Genomic DNA, 27,384 nt, shown 5'->3' with positions numbered 1-27,384 from the left:
AGGATTGAACGTTCCTAATGGAGATAAATAACGAAAAGCAATTCGGACGCACAAAATTTGTGAAGTATTTTTTTTTTTCATGTTAAAGCCCTTTTTGATTTTCAAAATTTACAGCAATAGTTCAGACATCACGATCATTGTGGTTGTTAGATGCTTTTTGTGCTTCTTTGTTTAATATTTGGGTTTTCGTTTGTTCTAATTGATATTGTGACACAGTGATGACTGCTATACCCCTATTTTGACAATTTTACCTATTATGTCTGTTTTGTTCACGCATCGTTGTAAATATAATGGCATTTGAAGCGACTGTCATGCAAGTGAAATGTTTTGCGCTATTTAACCAGGTTTAATCCACCATTTTCAACTTTTGAAAATTCTTGTACCAAGTCAGGAATATTACAGTTGTTGTCTGATTCGTTTGACGTGTTTTATCATTTGATTTTGCCATTTGATTAGGGAGTTTCCGTTTTGAATATTCCACGGAGTTCAGTATTTGTGTGATTTTACTTTTCTCTGCTATCAAAGAATGCATTCAGTAAACCTTTTTCGAATCTCTTTGTTGACAATATGGTAGTTTAATACAGATGTTTGGTTTGACAACTTTTCTTTCTATGCACATATCTGATTAACATTCAATCATACTTTTCTTCCCGGGGATTCTCAATCCTAAGATAGTTTATTAAAAGTTACACATTTCTTCGTTTATTCACATTGTGTTGTGTGTTGGTATACCACTTTTTCAAGTAGATGTTAGTGTTGATCGTTGACGAACATGTTTAAGCCAGTCAAATTCTTCAATATCTATCTCCAGTCATGAATAATATATAATTTAGTAGTTGTCATTGTTGAAATTTGTTATTATTGTTTTTAAGTATTGTTATGGCAAATTAAGTTGTGGTCTCTTTTGTCGCTTACTGAAATGTATGGAGTTATTTTCACGTTAATCTGAAACGGTTCAAATCTTTGTCTTTTGGTCTTTGTGGATAGTAATAACATAAAGTTGCCAGATGCGCATTTCGACAATAAATTTATCTTTAGTGATTTTCCAAGCAAAAATATTTAACAATCCAAAGCTTATTTAAAAGATGAAGAGTCATAAATCAAAAAGGACAAAAAGTATAGCAAAAGCCGCATTGACAATACAACTATATCTTTTATTTTCATATCATATATAGTAACATAAAAGTTGCAAGGTAAATCAATTCCACAGAAGGAACTAGCCGAAAACGTATCAAACAAACCATAAAGAAGCTACTGATATCTCTTTGGTGAAAGGTTGATTAAAATCTAGCTAATTTATACATTAAAATATCAAAATGACAAAAAGTAGATTACACGCGATTTCGTCAATACAAAAGAAGAGAAAATTTACCATCAATTCTTATTGTTGTTGAAAATAGAGATGATGATTTTTGTCATTTCCGTAAAAAAAAAAAATTAAAAACACGAAATAAGTCATTACATATATCATTAAAACACTTTCCTGATGTTCAAATTATTACAATTGAAATGTTTGTCTTCCTTCATATCCGAAGGACGGAGGAATGCATATCAAAATAATATGTATATTATATATAGAACAGACATAATTTATGTTCAGTTTACTATGTATAAACAGATAAACATAGGGGTGGTATAAACTCCAAACGAGATTGAATAAATATACTTTCTTTTGTAAAACAGAATAAACTTTATGGTTAGATATTGATGTCCTGCATAAGTGATTTGACATTTGGTCTGAAGGGTTATGCGGGGTAAGAATCAGAACGGACAATAAGTTGTCAAATCTGTCTGGGTTTTGTTTACCTAAAAATTAAATTAATATTTAATTTATAAATGGATAAATATTAAGCCATCGGCTAATGTTTTAAACTATAAGGATTGTTTAATAATAAAGATATAATATACATGTTTTATAATGCATTACATTTGTCACTTTAACGTCTTCTCATCGACATAAAATTCCATTGAAAAACGGTATTAGTAAAAACTAGTACCACATCTTAATGATTGTATAATGAAAGCTGGATTATTGCATTTAAACAATAAATCATCACACAAGTTTCAACATTTAAATTTTAATTCTATTTCTCACACATTTTATGCATATATAAAGGTTAATCTTATCATATGCATGTTATGTTGCACACTGTGATCTTCCTTTTATACATCTGAATAATTTATAACTCAATAAAGTGTATTTTCTTCGACAAAAACCTAGCTTTAGAAAGAATCTATGTTTTTTGTAGGAATTGTACAAAAGAGCTGAAGATCGATTTTCCTAGATGTACAACCAGATTAAATTCACCATTTTCTGCATAAAGAACTGCACCAGTTGTTTTCAATCCGTTTGATACGTTCGAGCTTTTAATTTTTGCCATTTGATAAAGGACTTTTCGTTTTGACCTTTCTAAGAGTTCGGTGTTTTTGCTATTTTCCTTTTTCTTGAACTCTGTTGTTCGTTTTTTTTTATATAGCTCTTTTTCTTAAAGTTGATGCATTATATCACATTTTATCACAATACATGCACCATTTCAAAGAAAGTCTAATAACCCTTATTCCATTATCAAATACCAACACTCATATGTTGGTGATATTGAAGCTAATGGAGAAATTTTATTATGTGTACGGTAACCTTTTTAAGTTCCATTTCCATTGATTCTTTGCACTTAGTGTAAGTGTCCTTTCAGCTTTGATATTTAATTCCAGCTGAGATCAAACAAGATGGATAGTTGTCTAAACATGGCGAAATGGTTATACCGTTTGAATAATTGAAATTGCATGTCAGTCTACTTACATGCATATAAATGTAATTCAATTGTAATCGGTCGTTATTTACAGATTGGCAAATAAAGGCAACAGTAGTATATCGCTGTTCGAAATTCATAAATCGATTGAGAAAAAAACAAATCCGGGTTACAAACTAAAACTGAGGAAAACGCATCAAATATAAGAGAACTACGACACAACAGAAACTCCTTAAAGCAATTCGTGTTTCACACTCGCGAAAAACGTCGTTAAGATTCAAAAGATTGGCGGAAACGTTCGTGGTCGGGTCTAAGGTTATTGGGGTGTCAGTAAGGGGGAATATTTTTGCATTGGAAATGGATATTTGTGTTATACTTTTTTTGAAGTACATGTATCATTGCTTCCATCAGGTTATTCGATTTCTTGCATTATTACTGTGTGAGTTGTTATATCTAGATTGAGTTACCATCTCTTACAAAGATGCTTGTAACAAAGAGTTATATGTGTGGCCGAGAGTGCATCGTCTACAATGATTGAGCCTAAGTGAGACCTGGTTCCTATGTCGCGTTAGCATCGCTTGTATTAGCATTGCTTCAAGCAATTAATGATATCTTGATCCCAACCCAAGTTAGCATTTTCGACACTACTTATATCAATGAGTGCAATCTGGTCTCTAAATCGAGTTGTTATCTCCTGCAATACTAACAATAATGAATGAGATACAAAACCTAGGTTGTTGTCTCTTTGACACATTTCCCATTTCCATTCTCACTTTTAATTCTATCTCGGTTGCATATTTAATATGTTTTTAATTATAAATGAGAACTGGACCGAGAACCATTTAACATGTAAAAAGATACAAACAACAAGACCGAGGGAGGAAACTTCAAACTATTTCCCAATATAATAATGAAAAATATTGTTAAGATACAATACTATAGTATAAGAATCAAAGAAAAAATGTTTTGAATCAAAAATATTAATTCACACTTACACAATACAGTGTAAAATAGTATTTTGTGTTCTGCAATTATAAAAGAATAATCAATTGAAGCTTCACATTTAATTCAAATTGAAGGTCAGCAGTCTGAAAGGTTGGATGTCGTGTAACGACACCTATGTCTATATATCAATGCATTAAAAATTCTTAACGGTGGTCTTATGATTTATTTACTCTAAGCGACTTGGTGTGGTAAATTCACATATTACAAATAAGTCATTGCATATGTCTCAAGTATGTTTACTCTCTTTCTATTTGATAGTATGATTGATAAAAGTGTCATCATTGCAACTGTGGGTTTAACAATTTATCACCACTTAATTAGGTCTTACCATTGTTGTTAATAAATCATATTTTGACACACGAACTCCTACTTTATATTTGATATGATAGATTAGTATGGAAAATGGTTATAAAGAGCCTTCTATGTCACAATTAATACGTATATTAGTAAATGAAGTGTACATAATTGCACTGACTTATCAACCTTTGTACACGGGAAGATATCGTATTCAAAATCAGCTATTGAATTTTTCAATTTTAAATTATTACTCTGTGAAAAGGGCCCCAATTAGACTTTCGTCCATACATGTTTATTGCACTTATTTAATAAGGAACAAAGAAAATATTTTTAATTTACATTTGCTTTATATTATGCTGTAAATCAGTTGAAAGGATAGTTGTTACTTTCTACTCTAATTTGCTTTGACAATAAACCTCTTCATATCAAAATGCATGATAAAAAACAATTTAAGTCAAGCAGTCTGATATATCAGGTCCATAAAAACTATCTGCAAAATAAAGGTTGTAAAAAAACAGACTTAACAGGGCATTTGTGCAGCTCTGAAAAACATTTGGTTTGTCCAGGTTTTGAAGCATGGTATTGATTCGAAATCCGAATGTCCTCAAGCAGATATGAAATACTCACAACAGAACGGGCAGGATTCTCCGTCATACGTAGTCATTTTCATATTTAGTCATGGCGTTGTCAGTTTATTTTCGATTTATAAGTTTGACTGTCCCTCTGGTATCTTTCGTCCCTCTTTTGCATTATTTGCTGAGCGAACTGTTTACTTTAAAGGTATGCATGTGTCATTTCTTTATTGATTCAAATACACAAAATTTCAGTAAGGTTAGCTAGACTAACAGAATATGGATAAATGTTGATTTCTTAAAACTTTATTTCTAGAGTTGACTGCATCCTGCAAGACGATCCGATGTCCTTTGATTATTTCAACATAAAATTGAGAATGGAAATCGGGAATATGTGAAAGAGACAAGAATCCAAATAAAGAGCAGACAACAGAACTTGCTACAAGCCAGGAGGGTTTGTGAAAGGGGTATTATAGGGGTTCTCTTAACCAACAGCTTCATTCTAAACCCATAGTGAAAATGATAAATCAATGACAAATAGTGTCTTTTACAGCCTAAGCAGTAAGACCAAGTTATGAATAAACTCATCATAGATACCAGGACAAAATTTTGTATATACGCCAGACGCGCGTTTCGTCTACAAAAGACTCATCAGTGACGCTCGAATCCAAAACAGTTTTAAAATGCCATATAAAGTACGAAGTTGAAGAGCAATGACGACCAAAATTCCTAAAAGTTTTGTCAAGTACAGCTAAGGTAATCTATGCCTGAGGTAGAAAAGCCTTAGTATTTCAAAAATTCAAAATTGTAAACTGTTAATTTATAAATATAGACTCAACATATGAAATATGAAGTAGCATCTATATCTAAAGTAGCAATTGTATTTGTGAACTGTTATAAATTGTTCAGATACAAGGTGTAGAATAAAACAAAATATCACATTCTCAAATATATGTCAATAGGTGTTTCCATATAATTATACAAATACAATTTATTAAGTGAGCAGTAAAAACAATCACTATTTTTACGTTTGTGAATCATTTAAAATAGTTATTGCTGTACGATATCGCAACAAAAGAAATATGTATATACTGAGCTTTTTCTTCAAGTAGCAAAAACAACATTTCAAATAATCTTTTTCTTGTTAAATTATTCAATAACAAAACAACGGAAGCATTATTAAAATGACAGTCACAATTTTACCTCCAGGGTAAGAATATCAATGTTGAAAGTTAAAAATAATGGCAACAGTAGTATACCGCTGTTCGAAACTCATAAATCGATAGAAAAAAACAAATCAATTTATCATAATTATGCTACCATAAACTGAATATACTGTTGGCACGTAATATTGTTTGTTATATAGATGTTATTATTTTTTTTTTATGGAGACAGATTTATAAAAGTTTTTCCAAACTTGTTTCCGAATTCCATATTTGAGGTTTATGTAATATTGTAATATATATCTTGTAATTTTTCATTTATAATAAATACTGTTTAAACTAAAACTAAATACATGAATTTAGAATATAAATATAATAGATCTTTAAACGTTAGATGTAGGTTTTTTTTTAAATATCCACCGAAAAGAATTGTTTTAATGTACACTTGACATGTTCTCCTTCAAATGGTCATATGCAGAAATACAGTCGTGTGGTTATTTTGAGCATCTAACAAATAATTAAAGGTATATTGAATATATCAAGATTGCCATCTTTTAACCAACGAATATTCATATGGTATCATATTGTTTAACTTTTTTTAATTCCTTTTTTAAGTTTTTGATTGCTTTGGGTTTTTTTTTCAATCTAAGGAAAGCCTTTTAAGATTGTTAATTATTTCTGTCAAACATAGAGAATTCCACAAGATGGTATATTCTGATGTATTTATTTTAACAGTAGTATTAGATATCATGCAAAATCCAAATTTGTATTGTTCAGTTGCACAGTGTAGTTTATCTTTATTTACCCTCCCATTTTTGAGGTATATTTTGCTTCTTTTCCTAAAGTAAAGCTATCCAAATGGAAATATAGAGATTTAAAACATGAACACTTGATTCTTGTTTCTGAATCTAAATGGTTATTAATTTATTATATGAATCATTGATATTGTATGCAATTATTCTTTATCATCTCATAATACAGTATGAGAATTTCAACACTGAGAGGTGAAACAAGAAAGCGACCAGGAACGACCATGTTGTTTGCACTAATGTCAGCTAGGGAGTTTTGATTATGAGTCGCGGGCTTTGAGCTAGGTCGAATTCGGGAACTGCGACGAATATATTCTAAATATACTAGTCAACAAAAGAAACGATACACGACTTTGAAATAAAATTTATCCAAAATTATCAAATATCAAACAAAATGAGATACACTATTTTAAAAAGCTTTCATTTGTTATGTATGCACATGTGATAATGAAAATCAAAACTTGTCGGAAAGTATCTAAATTCTGTGTAAACGAACATAGGGTGCAAGTTAGTTTTGCGGAAAGTTGAATAAAAAATCGACACACAACTTTCTAAGTACTAAATAAAATTTCAAAATTGTTTAAAAATATTCAATATGCTAATCTAGTTATGTTCATGTTGTAAATAATGGGTTGAAATATTGTTTTTTTTTCAATTTTTGGGAAAAAAAGTGTTTTTTGAAATCTCAAAAAATGCAAATTTGTTTTTTTTATTTTCGTCTCAAATCAATTACTTTACATATCAAAACAACACAGAGTAAATTTGGAGCCTTTCGGATAAGTTTTAAGATTGTTACTGCTTTTTTAATATCACTTTACACATACTGTCTATGGTAAATCAGTTGATTATGTATACATTTTAACGATTTCTCGTGGAGCCGAACTTCGCTTAACAAATAAACGAAGAAACTGTATGATTTTTAAAAACAAATTGATGGCAAACATTGTCTTTACCTTTAAATGAGAGGTTGGCATCATTAGTTGAAACTTCTGTTTTTAAAATTGTCGTTTTATGTAAATTTTGTTAAAAAAAAAAAAGAAATCGCCAAAAAACGTCACAAAAGCAAAAAAAAACTTTTTTTAAACGGATTTATATTTTCATAATGATTAAGTATTACTACCTTCAATATTGGTCCTATAAACGGAAAACTTTATCTTTAATTTGAAAAAACGTCTTGTATCGTTTCTTTTGTTGACTAGTATATGAAGCCATAAATACAATGTATTATGCTGTAAATCAGTTGAAAGGATAGTTGTTACTTTCTACTCTAATTTGCTTTAACAATAAACCTCTTCACATCAAAATGCATGATAAAAAACAATATAAGTCAATGAGTCTGATATATCAGGTCCATATAAACTATCTGTAAAATAAAGGTTGTATTTGCTTCTTAAGCTTTTTCAAACATATTTTACACTTCCGTGTATAATGAATGAATACATTTAGTACTTCAAACATTAAGAATATATACTTTCGAAATATAACAGTTTCACAAATATAGCCTTCATTAATGAAAAACAATGAACGCAACAGTACATGAAATCAAACAAGAAACTACAATTCAAACTTCAAGTGAGCTTTAGAATTTAAGAGGTTGTTTTACTTAGGTTATTTTAAAATAACAATGTTTTTGCAATAAAGGAAAGGAATATACGTGGCAAAAGACAGATTAAATAAAAATATTGCGTTCGCAAGCTTTTCCATTTGACATTTTAATGTATTCATGACTTGACATAGTAAAGCTGTTATGCCTTTTCGTGTAGTAAACTCAATAGTATTTTCCGAAGCGAGTGACCTGCTCTGTTTTCTAAGAGTACAAAATTTAATCAAACAAGGTCAATGGAGTAGAAAGACTGTTAGTGTCTGCATCTCGTACTGAATCACTAAGTGTTAACGATTATTGTGTTTTATCAAATTAACGTAACTAATATGTGAAACATTCAATGTGCCAAAAGAACACATGAACGCTGTATAATGAAGTCTATTCTAATAAGTCATAAAATGGCAATCTGAACCAATTAATAATCGACAAGAATTTGTATGTTTGTATTGTTTCGGCTAAGAAATATGTTTCTTTCCCATGTATCAATCGAACTTAAAACTGGAAAATAGCAATCTCAGTTTTATTTATAGGCTATGTTTTTTATGTTGATTATTCCTTTCCCTTCGGTGATGATGCGTGTAACCCCTTAACCCCATATGCTTATACGAATGCCGTAGTAAAAAACAGACTCAACAGGGTATTTGTGCAGCTCTGAAAAACATTTGGTTTGTCCAGGTTTTGAAGCATGGTATTGATCCGAAATACGAATGTCCTCAAGCAGATATGAAATACTCACAACAGAACCGACAGGATTCTCCGTCATACGTAGTCATTTTCATTATTAGCCATGGCGTTGTCAGTTTATTTTCGATTTATCAGTTTGACTGTCCCTCTGGTATCTTTCGTCCCTCTGTTGCATCATTTGCTGAGCGAACTGTTTACTTTAAAGGTATGCATATGTCATTTCTTAATTGATTCAAATACACAAAATTTCAGTAAGGTTAGCTAGACTAACAAAATATGGATAAATGTTGATTTTTTAAAACTTTATTTCCAGAGTTGACTGCATCGTGCAAGACGATCCGATGTCCTTTGATTATTTCAGCATAAAATTGAGAATGGAAATCGGGAATATGTGAAAGAGACAAGAATCCCAATAAAGAGCAGACAACAGAACGTGCTATGCTACAAGCCAGGAGGGTTTGTGAAAGGGGTATTATAGGGGTTCTTTTAACCAACAGCTTCTTCATTCTAAACCCATAGTGAAAATGATAAATCAATGACAAATAGTGTCTTTTACAGCATAAGCAGTAAGACCAAGTTATGAAGGACTCAACCTATGAAACTATGAAGTAGCATCTATATCTAAATTAGCGATTATATTTGTGAAATGTTATAAATTGTTCAGAGACAAGGTGTAGAATAAAACAAAATAACACATTCTCAAATATATCATGTATATGTCAATAGGTGTTTCCCTATAATTTATACAAATACAATTTATTAAATGAGCAGTAAAAACAATCACTATTTTTACGTTTGTGAATCATTTAAAATAGTTATTGCTGTACGATATCGCAACAAAAGAAATATGTATGTACTGAGTTTTTCCTTCAAGTAGCAAAAACAACATTTAGAATAATCTTTTTCTTGTTAAATCATTCAATAACAAAACAACGGAATCATTATTTAAAATGACAGTCACAATTTTACCACCAGGGTAGGAATATCAGTGTTGCAAGTTACAAATAAAGGCAACAGTAGTATACCGCTGTTCGAAACTCATAAATCGACAGAAAAAAAAACAAATCCGGGTTAAAAATCAAAACTGAGGGAAACGCATCAAATATAGGAGGAAAACAACGACATAACAGACTAAGCATTAGACAAAATCTGATGAGAATAACATATTTATATTATATAACATCAACACTTTTTTTCCACATTTTAATTGTTTCTATCTTTTTTATTTCTTGTATTTTGTGTGTGTGTGTGTGTGTGTGTGTGTGTGTGTGTGTGTGTGTGTGTGTGTGTGTGTGTGTGTGTGTGTGTGTGTGTGTGTGTGTGTGTGTGTGTGTGTATTTATTCAATTTATCATAATTATGCTACCATAAACTGCATATATACTGTTGGCACGATATATTGTTTGTTATATAGATGTTAATTTTTTTTATGGAGATGGATTTGTAAACGTTTTCCAAACTTGTTTCCGAATCCCATATTTGAACTTTATGTAACATTGTAATATATATCTTGTAATTTTTCACAAATACTGTTTAAACTAAAACTAAATACATGAATTTGGGATAGAAATATAATAGATCTTTAAACTTTAGATGTAGGTTTTTTTTTAAATATCCACCGAAAAGAATTGTTTTAATGTACACGTGACATGTTCGCCTTCAAATGGCCATATGCCTAGAAATACAGTCGTGTGGTTATCTTGAGTATCTAACAATTCATTAAAGGTATATTGAATATATAAAGATTGCCATCTTTTAACCAACGAATATTCATATTGTATCATATTGTTTAACTTTTTTTAATTCCTTTTTTTCAGTTTTTGATTGTTTTGGGTTTTTTTTTCAATCTAAGGAAAGCCTTTTAAGATTGTTAATTATTTCTGTCAAACATAGAGAATTCCACAAGGTAGTGTATTCTGCTGTATTTATTTAAACTGTAGTATTAAATATCATGCAAAATCCAAATTTGTTCAGTTGCACAGTGTAGTTTATCTTTATTTTCTCTCCCATTTTTGGGGTATATTTTGCCTCTAATCCTAAAGTAAAGCTATCCAAATGGAAATATAGAGATTAAAAACATGAACACTTGATTCTTGTTTCTGAATCTAAATGGTTATTAATTTATTATATGAATCATTGATATTGTGTACCATTATTCTATATTATCTCATAATACAGTATGAGAATTTCAACACTGAGAGGTGAAACAAGAAAGTCAGCTAGGGAGTTTTGATTATGAGTCGCGGGCTTTGAGCTAGGTCAAATTCAGGAACTGTGACGAATATATTCTAAATAGGAAGCCATAAAAATAATGATTAAAATTATGTACTCGCGTTTTGTCATAAAAGACTCGTCAGTGACGCTCTTGTCAAACGACGTTATGAGCTCCATTTTATTACGCACTATTCTTTGTCTGGTGTTTTGGTATTTTATCGTGCGACATAATAGAGCAGGAAGGAATATTCCAAGAATCATTATAAGATTTGAATTTTCCCACAGATTTACAGATTAGTGTGAAGAATAATCAGAAAACTTGTCAATGGTTCTCGCTTTCATTTTACAAATAGTATTAACATCCATTTTATTGTCTTTGTTGCATCTATTTGTAAAACCTATGCGCATTTATCTTTTTTATCATGAAAGATCGATGTCTTTTTGAGTTTTATTGAAGTGTATGGATTGTTGCTGTTTCATCAAAGACGACCACTCTGTACTTCTATACTAGTCAACAAAAGAAACGATACAAGACTTTTTTTCAAATTTAAGATAAAGTTTTCTGTTTATAGGACCAATAAAGAAGGTAGTAATACTTAATCATTATGGAAATTTTAATCCGTTTAAAAAAAATATTTGTTTGCTTTCGTGATGATTTTTTTTGTTTTTTACAAAATTTACATAAAACGACAATTTGAAAAACAGAAGTTTCAACTAATGATGCCAACCTCTCATTTAAAGGTAAAGACAATGTTTGCCATCAATTTGTTTTTAAAAATCATACAGTTTCTTCGTTTATTTGTTTACCAAAGTTCGGCCCCACGAGAAATCGTTTAAATGTATACATTATCAACTGATTTACCACAGACAGTATGTGTAAAGTGATATTCAAAAAGCGGTCACAATCTTAAAACTAATCCGAAATGTTCCAAATTTACTGTGTATTGTTTTCATATCCAAAGCATTGGTTTGAGACAAAAATAAAAAAAACATTTTTTGCATTTTTTGAGATTTCAAAAAAACACTTTTTTTCCCAAAAATTTGAAAAAAACAATATTTCAACCCATTAGTTACAACATGATTTTTTATTCAACTTTCCGCAAAACTTATTTGCACCCTATAGTCGTTTACAGGGAATTTAGATACTTTCCGACAAGTTTTGATTTTCATTATCACATGTGCATACATTTGCAAATGAAAGCTTTTAAAAATAGTGTATTTCATTTTGTTTTATATTTAATACTTTTTGATGAATTTTATTTCAAAGTCGTGTATCGTTTCTTTTGTTGACTAGTATATTATGTTTGCGAATTGCATAATGCAAATAAAAAGGCACAGTTTAGATGAGTCTCTGACGATTGAATTGAATGTTTGTCTTAACAAATTGCAACTCTATAACTTTTAAGCTTCCGAAACGCAATTTGTTGCACGGAGAACAAACTTTCTCATTAGCACCATAATTTTCATTTGTATATAAATTCGTCAATTTTTGTTTATAATTTATTTGACAGTGAACTACTTACTGAACTCAACAAGAGAATACTTGTCAAAATTATACTTATTAAAATTACATAAATGCATTATCAATATGGATTTGTACGGGTGTTGTATTCTAATCTAATTTAATCTATTTAAAACAATTCATCAAAGTTACAATGATATGGAAGCTAAAAATCTTAATTTTTAAGTCTAGATCGATACAAATTGATCTGAAATTGTTATTCTAGTTCTGTATCTCTGGACAAGAAATATGTATGAGCAAGTGGGTTCATTAAAACCTAAACAGTGTATACACTTAATCCCTTAACATGTCAACTTTTACATTCCCAACATAGGCATGATCTGTGGACTACCTCCCCGAGGGGTCATATCCACTTCGTGAAAGGTAAACTGGTATGACAAACTTTTATGTTTAACTAACAGAAATAATTTGAATCATGAAAATTAATATTATTTAATATTGGATAAATGTCCATATCATAGCTTTGATACTGAGAATGTATGCAAAGCCAAGCTGTTAATTGTTTCATTATTAACACGTGCATACAAAAAAGGATTACTGGCAAAATAGATATAAAAAACATGAACATCAAAATAATGTATTTAATGTTTATTAGTTTCATTTCAAATTTAAATCTAAGATATTAAAAAAGACCAGCATTTCAAATTCAGAAGAAAATGAATGACTTTAACGTGCTTTCGTATTCAAATTACTTGAAATGGAGGGAAAAAGAGGAAACAAATAAAGGCAACAGTAGTATACCACTTTTCGAAATTCATAAATCGATTGAGAAAAAAAACCAAATCCGGGTTACAAACTAACACAACAGATACACAACACTAAAATGTAACACACACAGAAACGAACTATAATAAAACTGGCCAATTTCCTGACTTGGTACAGGACATTTTAAGAAAAAAAATGGTGGGTTGAACTGGTTTTGTGGCATGCCAAACCTCCCGCTTGTTTGACAATGTTAAATATAACATTAAAATGACAACATTGCATGACAGGACTACAATACAAATAAATGAAATAAATTATAGGACAGAGAAACACGAATAATAGCTAACAAAAGATACTAGGGTTAAAATTTGATACGCCAGACACGTGTTTCGTCCCCACAAGACTAACCAATAATGCTTAGATGAAAAAAGTTCGATACAAAGTTGTAGAGCACTGAGGACCAAAAGTTCCGAAAAGTTGTGCCTACTACGGCTAGGGTTTTCTGTCTGTGATAAGAACATCCTTATTATTTAGAATAATTCATGCTATTGCAAACAGTAAACTTTTACTGAAACAAAACAAAACAAAAGAAGTCCAAGAAGGCAACGTATCGTGGATCATAAAAGAAAACTTAAAGAGCCTAATTCAGCTAAGTAATCCAGTGAAACTAAGCGATAACGGTATCAAAAATTCACAGAAATTTACAATCAATAAGTTCCGCACAAAGAAATATAAAAAACGGAGAATTTACTCTTATCATATGTATATTGTTGTCAATGTAATGAAACTGTATGCGACTGTCATCGAAGTGAATGAATTTCCTTAGCTATAAAACCAGCTTAAGGAAATACATTTACCCAGTGAGAGATATGACAGTTGTTTTATGTTCCTTTAATATGTTTGAGATTCTGCAATTTATTAAAGGGACTTTCCGTTTAGAATGTTACTTGGAGTTAGGTAAATTTTTATTTTTTTTCTATTTTTAAAACACATTATTAAACTGTTGTTAATTTTTTTATGCAATGAAAACACTCATACCGATTTTTTTCAAGTGAAATCTTTTAGAAAGATAAAGTAGAGCATTTAACAAATATGACTTTAATAGTGAGTCCGTATGAACAGGGATATTGAAAGTTATCTACATATTTGTATGTACAATAGTCCCAATTTAAGAAAACCTCCAACCAGCACAGAAAATTAAACAGGTGTTACGTAATCGATGCATCACTGGGAAATTGATGTGTCAGGGATTTCGATACCATAAATTACTTAAAATTTTACTAAATTCTTTCATAGATACAAAGATTTGATTAGTAAATTTGGCTATAGAAAATTTATTAAAAATGGTATTTCACATCCTAAATTTTATGGTAGTATTGTACTTAAAGCGAGGAAATCACTATGTGATCCGTGTAAACTCATCGAACCTTTAAACAAACTTATAAGTAAAGATTATCGTAGCAATATTGTAATTAGATCTCTGAATATAGTTTACATTGGCATTAATATCGATTTTGTCATTAGCAAATTAAAACATAACTAAATTGTATCTTCTTTTGAGGCGGGATGTATAGAGACACAGACACGTTACTTTTTATCTCTATAGAGGTCGCTCCTCACTATCCTACTACCTGTCGATACATTTATTTTTGGCATTGCACAAGTCATGTCTTCTCTGACTGTTCATGACGTCAAAATACTAAATCCCTGGGATGTGTTTTAGTTGGTTTTAGTCTTTGATGCATGATTTTTTATTATTAATTGTTTTTGGCTTTTAACACTCTGTCAGTAACTGCGAGTACTCTCAAATCGTCTTTTCTTGTTCATTCGACCTGTTGATACAGTTTACAATGCTTTTTTGTTATTTTATATTTATATGGATATATATTCTAAGTTTCACTTCTTCTTACTACATTTGTATAAACTTCAAGATTTGACTGTATTTTTTTAAAACCTTTTTTTTTCTAAAGTGAATATTTTCGAAGGATTAAATATTACGCAGTGGAGACTTGCCATGGCTTAGTTTGGACTTTTTTTTTACCTTGAATGTTTTTCCCTAATATTTTATTAACTGTGCATTTGCATTCAGATATCGCAGATCAAATTTATTCGTTTATAGTGTATTAATGTACGTTTTTTGATTAAGTTAAGTCTGCCAATTGATATTTTATTGCGTGTTTTTGCTATTGTGTCAGAAAAAGGGAGAAGGTTTGGATCCATTAAACGTTTAATCCTGCTGCAAATGTTTGCACCTGTCCTAAGTCGGGAATCTAATGTACAGCAGTTGTCGTTTGTTTATGTAATTTATACGTGTTTCTCGTTTCCTGTTTTTTTTAAATTTTATATAGATTAGACTGTTGGTTTTCCCGTTTGAATGGTTTTACACTAGTAATTTTGGGGCCCTTTATATCTTGTTGTTCGGTGTGAGCCCAGGCTCCGTGTTGAAGGCCGTACAATGACCTATAATGGTTTACTTTTTTTAAATTGTTATTTGGATGGAGAGTTAGCTCAATGGCACTCACACCACATCTTCCTATATCTAGTTATATCGTTTGTAATAACACAAAACTGCACAAACAGAAATGAAATTATACAAATGTAAAGACTTTTGCACAAAATAAAAACAACACGGTATAAATTAAATGCGTCTAGAACGCTTTTCTGGATTTACATTCACCAGTAACGTTCAAGGCCGAATATTTAATATCAAAGTGCATGGATAGTTTTGAAAATCACTTGATCCTTCGAATTGAACAAAAATCTCCTCATATACTGCTTTTGAATTATTGTTTGCTCGTATCCTAATACTCCAACAACGTTTCCATATGCTGTGACCTTGATCTAGACATATTCGTAAGAAATTTGTCAATTGCACAACGCACGTGTATAAGGAAAATTGGGATTACAAAAGTGGAAGCAATTTTTTTTTTATTTTTTAATGAAATGGAGAGAAAAATGAGTCACTTGAACATTAAATTTGTAAACCTTAACACATACAATTAGATAATGAAATCCAAAATCTTAAAATAAATATATACATGCAAAAGTTAAATGCCATACCGGAATGGAAACGACAGTGTCTTACTCAAACATTGCTCCTGGAGAATGTATCTCTTCTGGTGACAAACGATTTACAACAATAATATATATCAGCGTTCCTGGTGAGGGTAAACCCAGAAAAGCGCTATATATGCAACATATTTATGAAGTATTATTTTTAACTTTTGTCAGCAGATGAGTTTCATACTCATAAACATGAAAGTTGAGGATGCATAACTAACTAGTATATAATCACCCGAGAACCCCTAGGACCAATAGAGCATACTAGAATAGCCAACTCTTCAAATGTCAACTTGCCTAAATAAATTGGAAACTTAATTTTAATTCATTTATCAATTCATCAACGGATAATATATTTACAAATGTATGACATAAATCATGTCTGTACCGAAGCATCACTACTAAGCTAATGATACCATCGGAGACTTACAGTCCATTAATAGCGGTATAGAACCAATGCTAAAATCATTGAAATAACACTTTGATTTTGTGTTTCTTACGCAGTGCTTTTCTGTATTTACCTTCACCGGAACGTTCGATGCCAAATCGTATATGAATACGTAAAACATTAGAAGCTGTGTCATCGAATAGTACAGAAAAAGAATAGAAAATCCGGTAACGGTCAATTATTGTTAAAGGAATTCCAACCTGGGTTTCTTAGTAATTTCAAAATTATATTATATCTATATTGATGAAACATGATTGGACGTGAAGATCACAGCTTTTCCTTTATAAACATCCCATATATGCCTTATATTTTAGATATCAGCATATAGTACGTAGTTATAGGAGTGTGCATTACCATTTTGTCTTTATTTACTCAATAACTTTAACCAGTACTGTTGAATCTCATTCGTTGATTTGAACATATTTGACAGACAGGAAAATATTTCAAAGACAACATTTTTGGAAAAAAATTCAACAATTATTTGGAATGCATTTGAATACCGAGTATAACCTGGTCGATTAATCCATTGAACATAGTTAGACCAGTATGTGCACCAGTTGCATATGTGCATGAATGTTTTACTTCGATCCAAGCTTCACTTCCATTTTTCATTTCAGCGACAACACTTTTTGTTGCTGCATACGAATTGGTTGATTTTTTTAGATCAAGATAACATCGCATTACCGGCTGTGAATCACCCATAAAAATAGTGTGGCACACTTTCCGTGCTCGTGTTGTTAAAGCTGTAAAATTCATTAATTGGACACGTGAATTTTCCTGTTGCTGGATTGTATCCACTACCGCTATTAAGAACAACATCATCAAACTTAATTGTAGCACTGGTCGGGTACAAAGCATGGTCCACTGAAAGGTGTGCTTGAAATGCCACTGGTTCAGGATTATCTATGGAAAGAAAGTGCAATGTTACAAACAATAAAACATGTTTCTCTTGCACTAATGGCAAAAATATAATATTATAGTTGTCCAGAAAATAAGCTATTAGTTTTATACAACACTTCAAGACAAAAAGTCGCTCACAAACACTAAATCCTCCGAGACCACTCAATTTTGAAGGATAAAAAAGAAATGGGGACCGTTGAAAAAGAATATGTGTAGATGGCAGCCAGCTTAGACAGTGAAAATATATTATTTCATTTATGCATCATTGTCTATTTAACTATAAATAGCAAATACACAAACAGTGGACAGTGAAACCCATTGCGTGAAAATTTAGGACACAAGACAAACACGTTATTGTGTTGTCATTTACCAAAACTGCTGGCTGTTTCAATATCCAATTCATTTATAAGTTTCTTACTTTTCAACTGGATTTCGTTTTGCAGTTGGACTGTACTCCTTTCGAGTGCCTCTACCCTGGTCAACAATTGTCTGTGTTCTTTATAACATGCATTTATTTCTCGGAAGAGGTGGCCATGTTGACCAAATGCCAGGGTTCCATATTCAATGATTAGAATTAACCGTAAATATGTATTGGACATGTTGTTCTGATATTTATCTATAACGAAACATGTAGAAAATAGATAATGAAAAGTAATAACACACATGTATTTGAAATGAGTAAATCAAAACAACAAACTTTCGAAAAATGTATAATTATCTTTTGTTTGCAATTGCTAATCAAGGTATAACAATCAAGCTGGTATCATATCAAGTATTTCATGTAGTTAAGTGAATGTGATGAACATTTTAACTCTACTCCTCGACGTAGATGCAGTCATGGTCATCGTCATAATACGTCAACTACCCTCTATGATATGTCTATTATTGGCCTGTTACTATTTATATAAAAAAAAACGTTAGGTGTTTATCAGATTCGTAGGAACCTTTATTCAAAACCTTCATACGTTTGAAACCACTGTTACAAACCCTCATTCAAACAAATATAAACTTACATCTAATATTTCGGATATAACAAGTCGAAAACTTTTTAAATATTTCGCATTGGAAAAGAGTAAATGATCCTTTCTTAAACTATTCTTTGCAAACAATGGTCTCGATGCCATCAACTTGACAAACACAAACACGTGTTGCAGGATCTGAATATTGACGACTTTAAGTGTAAATCTCCTGATTGCACCTGTGCTAGTATACCGCTGTTCGAAAGTCATAAATCGATTGAGAGAAATCAAATCCGGATAACAAACTAAAACTGAAGGAAACACATCAAATATAAGAGGAAAACAACGAAACAACAGAAATTCTTAAGTTCAACAAAAAACCAAACGACAATGCAACATACAGAAACGAACTATAAGATAACAATTGCAATTTTCCTGACTTGGTACAAAACATTTTAAGAAATGATGGTGGGTTGAACCTGGTTTTGTTGCTAGCCAAACCTACCGCTTTTATGGCAATTTTAAATATAACACTAAAAGGACAACATTACATGACAGGACTGCAATACAAATGAATGGAAGAACATTCAGAACAGAGAAATACACAAATTAACAACACAATAGAACATTACGATATGCTAATAGTTATTAAAGGTACCAGGCTGATAATTTAATACGCCAACATTGTCAATACCACTACGACAATGTGTTATCCAAGGCCCGGAATGTAAATTGGAAACACAACTTTATAACACTGATAGATTCAATCGATGATTATGCCAGGCAATGTGTTAAACGCGAGAAAAAAGATACTTTTTACAAATAAATTAGAGCTGAGAGGTCGATGATACAAATCAGAATTAAGAAACTGATTGGGTCTATCAATACCAATGCTGCATTAATCTGTAAAGACCCAAATGATGCAAAACACTTGTCCTACATCCATGACAAATATGATGTCCCCTCAGATAAAGCTACATTACATCAAATTACATAAAATGCTTGAAGAATTAAAATATTGAAAATTTACTTGGAAACTCAGTATATACCCCCATGACACTCACTAAAGAAGAGATCCTGGGTAATCACATGTCTGCTCTATGTCTTTTTGGACTTTCAACCAAATTTGAAGAACTGGATCTTCCATCTCTGAATTGGATACCAACATAAGTGTTCTTATAAATGACGGTGTATTGCTGGGTCTTCTAAGCACTCAACGAAACCTCAATTTCATTAGCGGCCAAAGCCGTTCAAAGTCATTAATGTACCTATTCTAGAGGTTGCGTGAATCAGATTTTTTAAGTTATATTCAATCAAAGACTCTTTCATCTTTCAATGGTATTAAAACATTTGACCTTTCTACACTTTACACAATCTAGTACAATCTAGCATCCCCATAGTACAAATCTGAATATCCATATCACTACTTCGTTTAACTTAGTATAAATCAGAATTCCTATTTTAATTTTTCACGGTTTTAATTTATTTTCTCTCTTTCGATTCATGACTTTTGAATAGCGATAAACTACTGTTTCCAAAAGTATGAATTGGATTTAAACTGCATACTGAAAGAAATCTGCATATAAGACATCGTTAGGAGATATTTAGACAATATATTAACGTGTTACTATATATAGATCTCAATATTTGACATATTTGCCAAAGACGTTCTACATCATATTAAAATATTTGGTTATACAAGGATGAAACAACTGTCAGTGATTGTATACACTTCATCTTATGATCTTTTTAACATTTTCCGCAAATAAAAAGAGATTTATTAAAAATAGATCAGTTAATCTGTCTAACGATTTCATCTAGGGGATTTCTAGAATTATGATTGAATACAATAAAAATATGTTGTCTTACATAACCTTGAGTTTTCTTATTTTTGTAGTTGGAAAAACAAATTGGTTGTATTTCTATCTGAATTTAAAATTTCACCGAAAGGACATGTGAGTTTATCATTAACATCTTAAACATGAATTGTAGTACAATTATATTTGTTTCATACTTTTATATTTTGATCCCTTCTTTACATGTACCTCCAAATAGTTCTCTTAATTTTTTTCTCATGGCAGCTCAAAGATATAGCTGTATTTTTAATTAAATTCCTGATCTCCATTTTTCTATAAACCCCTATCCACCTCTTTTTTTTCATTGTTATTCTAAAAGCTGGTAAGTGGATAGAAATCTGTCAAATATCAAACCACTGTCCACGTGATCTTATCATGTATCATGCATTTTTTACAAAACCAACTATCACGAAGTCAGTAAGAGTGCAAAGTATTTAAACTTTATTTGTTCTTCGGTTTAAATAAAAAGAGTAAAAACACCTGAAAATGAAATAATTGTGATATATGTTTTGTTTGGTTTCTTCTGCTTTCTTAAACCTGGCTTAACAATGTTAGATCTGCAAATCATATATCAAATATTTGGGTTCTTCGATAGTTTCTGATAAAGGTGATTTCAAAAAACCATTGGACACACCTAGTTTACTACTGATGTTTTAAAACTACAAAATTGCTTACCTCTGCTTATAACATCAATCTTTTAATAGCCCTGACAATTAACAGAAGAACTATACATTTACTTCACGCAAAGGTTACATTATGTAATAATTCATGTACTATTAAAAAATTATCTACTTTCCACGTACCACCCTGAAAAACCACAAAAATTAGTCATAACAATTACTCAGTCTAAGGTTATGTAAGCTTATGTTAATATCATATCGTGTTAGTCCAGTCAATCTAGCATAAATTTGACCCTAACCTTAAAGTAATTGCAACAGAAGATTTTTAAGTTTAATCTTTAGCATTATACCCCAAATATACACAGAAAAAAAGTCCCATAAAATCTTACTTCAGGAAGACTAAAAAAATCACCATTATAAATTCCTATGGAGATTTGCATTGAAAAGGGAGACAACTCTGCAAAAAAGGCAAAAATATGAATAAAAATTGATACAAAATTATAACCTTACCTCTTCTATTCATCAGAATATATTGATTCTTGATATTTAAGCTGTCTTTAGAGTATAACAAACAACTCTAAAGGTGATTTCATATTTTTTATAAAGCTACAATCTAGATTTCGTAATTCATTAGTTGAATAATTTAGCATGTATTCTTCTTTTTGTGGTTTAAAGTTTCTTAAAAAAAAAAAAATATCTACTTTCCACGTACCACCCTGAAAAACCACAAAAATTAGTCATAACAATTACTCGGTCTAAGGTTATGTAAGCTTATGTTAATATCATATCGTGTTAGTCCAGTCAATCTAGCATAAATTTGACCCTAACCTTAAAGTAATTGCAACAGAAGATTTTTAAGTTTAATCTTTAGCATTATACCCCAAATATACACAGAAAAAAAGTCCCATAAAATCTTACTTCAGGAAGACTAAAAAAATCACCATTATAAATTCCTATGGAGATTTGCATTGAAAAGGGAGACAACTCTGCAAAAAAGGCAAAAATATTAATAAAAATTGATACAAAATTATAACCTTACCTCTTCTATTCATCAGAATATATTGATTCTTGATATTTAAGCTGTTTTTAGAGTATAACAAACAACTCTAAAGGTGATTTCATATTTTTTATAAAGCTACAATCTAGATTTCGTAATTCATTAGTTGAATAATTTAGCATGTATTCTTCTTTTTGTGGTTTAAAGTTTCTTTAAACAAGTAAGATGCTGAAAAAAGATAATATACAGATATAAACAATACCAAATTTTCACATTATTTTTTCAAAATGGTCACAAAGCCACAAATTTGCAATTTCTTCAATGAAAAATGCATAAAAAAATGTAAATACCATAACACTTCGGTTTTTGTACATTTCATGAGCAGAAAATTATATAATTAAGTCAAAATACGAATTTATTACCCCATCACAGTATTATACTTTACATAAATTTTAAGAAAATCAATCAAAAACTGACAAAAAAGACTCATTTTTACGGAATTAACTAATTTTAACATAGGAAATTAAAAATACTGTTTTCGAGTTTTCCTCAAGTTAGATTTTATGGGACTTTTTTCTGTGTATATAAAGGGCTTAATGCTATAGATAAGAACTAAAACATTTTCTGTTGCAACTAGTTTGAGGTAAAATCTTAGTTTGACTGGACTATGTTGTTTGTTTTTGTATTAGTTACACTGCAGGTAGAACACCTCTATGTCGATTTCATATTACGTCACTTTTCATCACAATCCGGGTCTTTAAAGTTATCAAAGGTACCAGGATTATAATTTGATACGGCAGACGCGCGTTTCGTCTACATAATACTCATCAGTGACGCTCAGGTCAAAACAGTTATAAAGCCAAACAGTTACAAAATTGAATAGCATTGAGGACCCGAAATTCCAAAAAGTTCTGCCAAATACGGCTAAGGTATCAGATGACATACTGATGACATACTACAATTGTAGTCATGGTTTGCTGCTGTATTAACACTGTATGAGATAAGTCTCATAATACTTCTGAGTTAAAAAAAAATGAATATTTGAAAGGTTGTATATGGACTTTCGTTTCAAAGAAAATCCTTTGTTCTATCAAAATGTTCAGAAATATACTGGGTTTTTTTTTTATAAATTTATGTCTTCCAGTTCTCCAATTCACTAATACCTTTTCCGTTTGCAGTGACCTTAACCATGATAACTCTCATTTGTAATTCGGCCACCACACACAACATGACGAAAGAAAAGGTAAACTAACGAGGAAGTTAGGTAGTGCTAATTGATTCTGAAAAAGAATAAATACACCAAAATCATCTAAACACTTTTCAATTAACAAATATCAGGTGAACCCCAAACAAAAAATGCATTAATATCATCATACACTCGTTTACAAAATATGTTCACTACGTTCCAGCATTCCAACAATTATATTTTTGTTGAAGTTCCATTGGCATGTCTTTCAAACAAGGTAGCCCTTCATAACCAGTGTTAACAAAAGTGTCGGCTACTCAACACTTTTGTATTGACATGAACTATCATTGATATTTTCATTTTTCTATAATTTTGCTGTTTATCAAATTCTATTTTTCGAAATAGTTAGGCTGTTCCGCCGGACAAGAATTATGCAAGCTTATTTGGCACCATTATTCGGTTTTAATTCTTCGTATTTGATTTGACCTCCCAAATGTTTTAATTTTGAGTGCCACTGGTGTGTCTTTGTAAAGCAAAATTATATCCGGGTGAAATTTGATCCGGAGGAAAAAATGTCCCAGTAGTTGTTGTTATTTTTTTATCCGGAGGAAAATATTTCCCTGAGATATTTTTTCCTTTGCCGTGAAATTCTATCTGGGTAGTTAACCTATTAAATAGTAATTAGAAAAAAACTTATCCTTTAAAAATACTATGAAATAACAATAGTGTATTTGAAATAAAGCGAAATTGTAAAAAAAAAATGTATTATAATGGGAAATAATTTCACAAATTATCCTTGAAAAAATTTCCTGAAATATTCAAGTCAATATCATCCTTTTAAAAAGAAAATTATCATGAAACATAGGGAAGAAAACCAGAAGTAATTTCAAAGATCGTAATTGTGAAAATAATATCATGATTGAATAAGGTTAGTGTAATACATGTTAAAGTGAGTTGTTTTCAGATCTCAGTACAAATATAAATTTAAAAGTACGATAGAAATATAGTTGCATTACTACTGTTAACAGTAATAGAAGAATTTGATTATGATGATAGTTTTGACTATATAAATAGTTTTGTCTGGGGACAGAGATGTAGCTGTTAATTATATGGAAATAAGATAAATCATAGCATAACAATATATTGGAACATAAGCATGTTTAACAGCTGGATAGTTTTTACCTGTGAAATGTTATCTGTCTTATCAAATCAAGTTGTAAGTCATCTTTTTATATAAATGAATATATAAAAAATAAGATTCAAGGAAGAATTTCACTGTAAATAGATTCAGAAATATATTATATTAATATCTTTTAAATATAAATTGCTCATAATTACCTCCCTTTGATAAATTATGCAAATTTGGTCTACCTTTGTGAAACATTTTATAATTATAGTCAGGTATATATTGATTGTGAGTAACTTACATAGTAGTTAATGGGACTCTATTTCACACGGTTCTGTGAAATATAGTACGGCAAATATATAACGGTACATACTATCCGCATAATACAGATAGATTTTCACTCCTCTGGAAAAAATCAACCTGTGAAATACCATGCCTGGAAAAAAATTACCGGGACAAATTATCCTCAGGATAAGATATCACAGCGGAAGAAATAAACCGTTACATCTTCACTCTAATGAAGACGAAACACGCGTCTGGTGTACTAAATAAGCCTGATTTTTTTTTAAATACTCACATTTGGCGACTTTGATGACCTATCCTACAGTGTTAAAATATGTCCAGTGGTAAAACAATCAAGCTATCGAAACCACAAAAACACCAGGGAGACTGAAATTCAGTTTTAACAAGATGATACACAATGCTATATGGAGGTATCATCCTTCAAACGTTCACTGTCACATTTTGTTTTGTAAATGTAACAAGTTGGACTAAAGATAAACTGTTGACACCGAGATATGTCTCACATTTTGTGATTTTAATAGTGAAATTCACATGATAAATTCACAAAATGGCAATACTATATCCAAATCATTTAAAATCAATGAACCATGACTGAATGTACAGAGCCAAATAACCTCCATGTAAATGGGTATGCCAATGCTTAATAAACTACATACCATTCACCAAACACCATTCACTTATAATCTGTTGTTCCTTTTAAACAAACCTAAACACAATCTTCACCTTGTAAACTATGCCAAAGTGTCCATTATCAAAGTGATTGAACAATGATGAAGGTTTGGGACCATGTAAATCGCATGAAAGTGCGCCTAGCAGATGCCAATACTTCTGTCTATCTAACAGCATTGACTTTACATAAATAAGTCATCTTTAACTGACCTAATCACAAACCAATACATGTAAATTAAGCAAAATTTTCAGTAAATATACCTCAATTCACAAACGTTAAACAGAACTTCAAAATCCTAGAGCATTGTATCTCAAATCTGCATGCTTTGTGAAATTAATATTCCTGTAAAGTTTAGGAACAAATATTCCGGTAAAATTTAAGAAATTTCTAAAAATTCTTGTAAGATTTAGGGAATAAATATACATCTGTCTTATCAATCTCATTTTAGCTAACAGTGTCAAAAAATAAATAAATGAGTCATAAACCATTCTTTATTAATTTCACAATTTTGTTACTCCAATTTATTAATAAAGAAAAAAATTACAAGAAAATAATCTAGAATGAGAAAGTAGAGATTACAAAAATTGTGAAATGCACAAAATGTCTGACATTCCTTAAACAGTTTTTAATAAATTTTACTGAAAAAAAACTGTTAAGATACTATTAATAGGTTCTGTTTTCTTGCAAACCATATTTGTCCATTATTAATAATTTCATTTATGATTTGTTATATGCTGTATTTATGGAATGTTTGTTTTAAATTTGTTTGATTTGTTATATGGAATGTTTGTTTTAAATGTGTAAGGTTTTAATAAAAGATTAACAGATGGTGAATATAAATGCCTCTGAAAAAACAAAGCAATAGATTTTTTGCATAATCAACTTTAAATCATATCCAAAACATTGTGACTATCATACATCAAACGAAGTCACGGAATATGACAGTTTTGGACGCCATGAATTCAAATATCAAAATCTAGTTAAAATAAAAATCTGAGGTGTGTAAATTCAATGTTACTTCTGTATACATAATTTTAAATCACTTTTATTTCATGTTGGTTTAAAACCGTTTTTGGTAAAATATCACCATATCAATCACTTATTAAAATCACTTATGCAGGTTATCCTAAATAAATAGGGATTTCAGTACAGTTTAGATCGTGTATCCTATCATATTGTTTAGAAAACTATTATTTAAATAAAACGAATAAACAATTTTTGCTTCAGTGCAATATTTATTTCATGTCTGATTAGGATAAAAAAAATCACTTTCCACTTTCAGCACTATTGTGTATTTCTTGCCAGTCATTTGTTATGGGTTGGAGAAGCTGGAGTGCCAGGAAGGAACAACTAAGCTTATGGAAAATGAAAATCCTAGTCAATTATAAAGGGAGTTGAACGCACCAGCCAAATAAGGCTAACACTGAATATAAAATAAGTATCAAATCATAAGTTTCTATAAATTAAACAAAGATAGTTTGATTTGGGAAAAGGGATTTTGATTTGATGTACATTTTAAACACAACATGACTTTCAGATTTTTACAAATTAATGGAGAATGTCCTTATTTAAAAATTATATTGCAAACTTTGGAAACACAACCTTTTATATTTACTGTGGCAAAAACCTGCAACAAATGGATGGCTCCCTGAGTAGTTTCTTATTGATGTATATATAAGTACATGCAAAATGAAACAAGTCAATAGGACTCATATCTATAATAGAAATGCTTTGACAAAGTATAATAAACAACAAGTAACTGACAGAATTCTACCTGTATACTTTGAATACTATCCAGGGAAGAGCCATTCTTTAAAGATAGAATCTTGTTTCTCAAAATTAAGAGGAAACAAAACTTTGCAATATTTTTTCATAAAAAGTTAATCAGAGGTAGTATAGGGGTCAAAATAATTTTTTTTGCACTTCATTCTTTATTTGA

The 27,384-nt window shown here is 30.5% G+C and overlaps 1 long non-coding RNA gene across 1 annotated transcript; it reads right to left on the bottom strand.

Moving 5' to 3' along the window:
• Window positions 1–16,230: 16,230 nt before the first annotated feature.
• LOC139489921 (uncharacterized) lies at window positions 16,231–18,344 on the bottom strand. The gene is made up of 2 exons (XR_011656246.1): window positions 18,147–18,344; window positions 16,231–17,731 (listed from the first exon to the last, which is right to left on the bottom strand). It is a non-coding gene; the product is annotated as an uncharacterized lncRNA (long non-coding RNA).
• Between the last annotated feature and the right edge of the window lie 9,040 nt (window positions 18,345–27,384).

This window comes from Mytilus edulis, chromosome 1, assembly GCF_963676685.1.
Source record: "Mytilus edulis chromosome 1, xbMytEdul2.2, whole genome shotgun sequence".
Taxonomy (NCBI): domain Eukaryota; kingdom Metazoa; phylum Mollusca; class Bivalvia; order Mytilida; family Mytilidae; genus Mytilus; species Mytilus edulis.
This window is presented reverse-complemented; position numbering and strand designations above follow the sequence as displayed.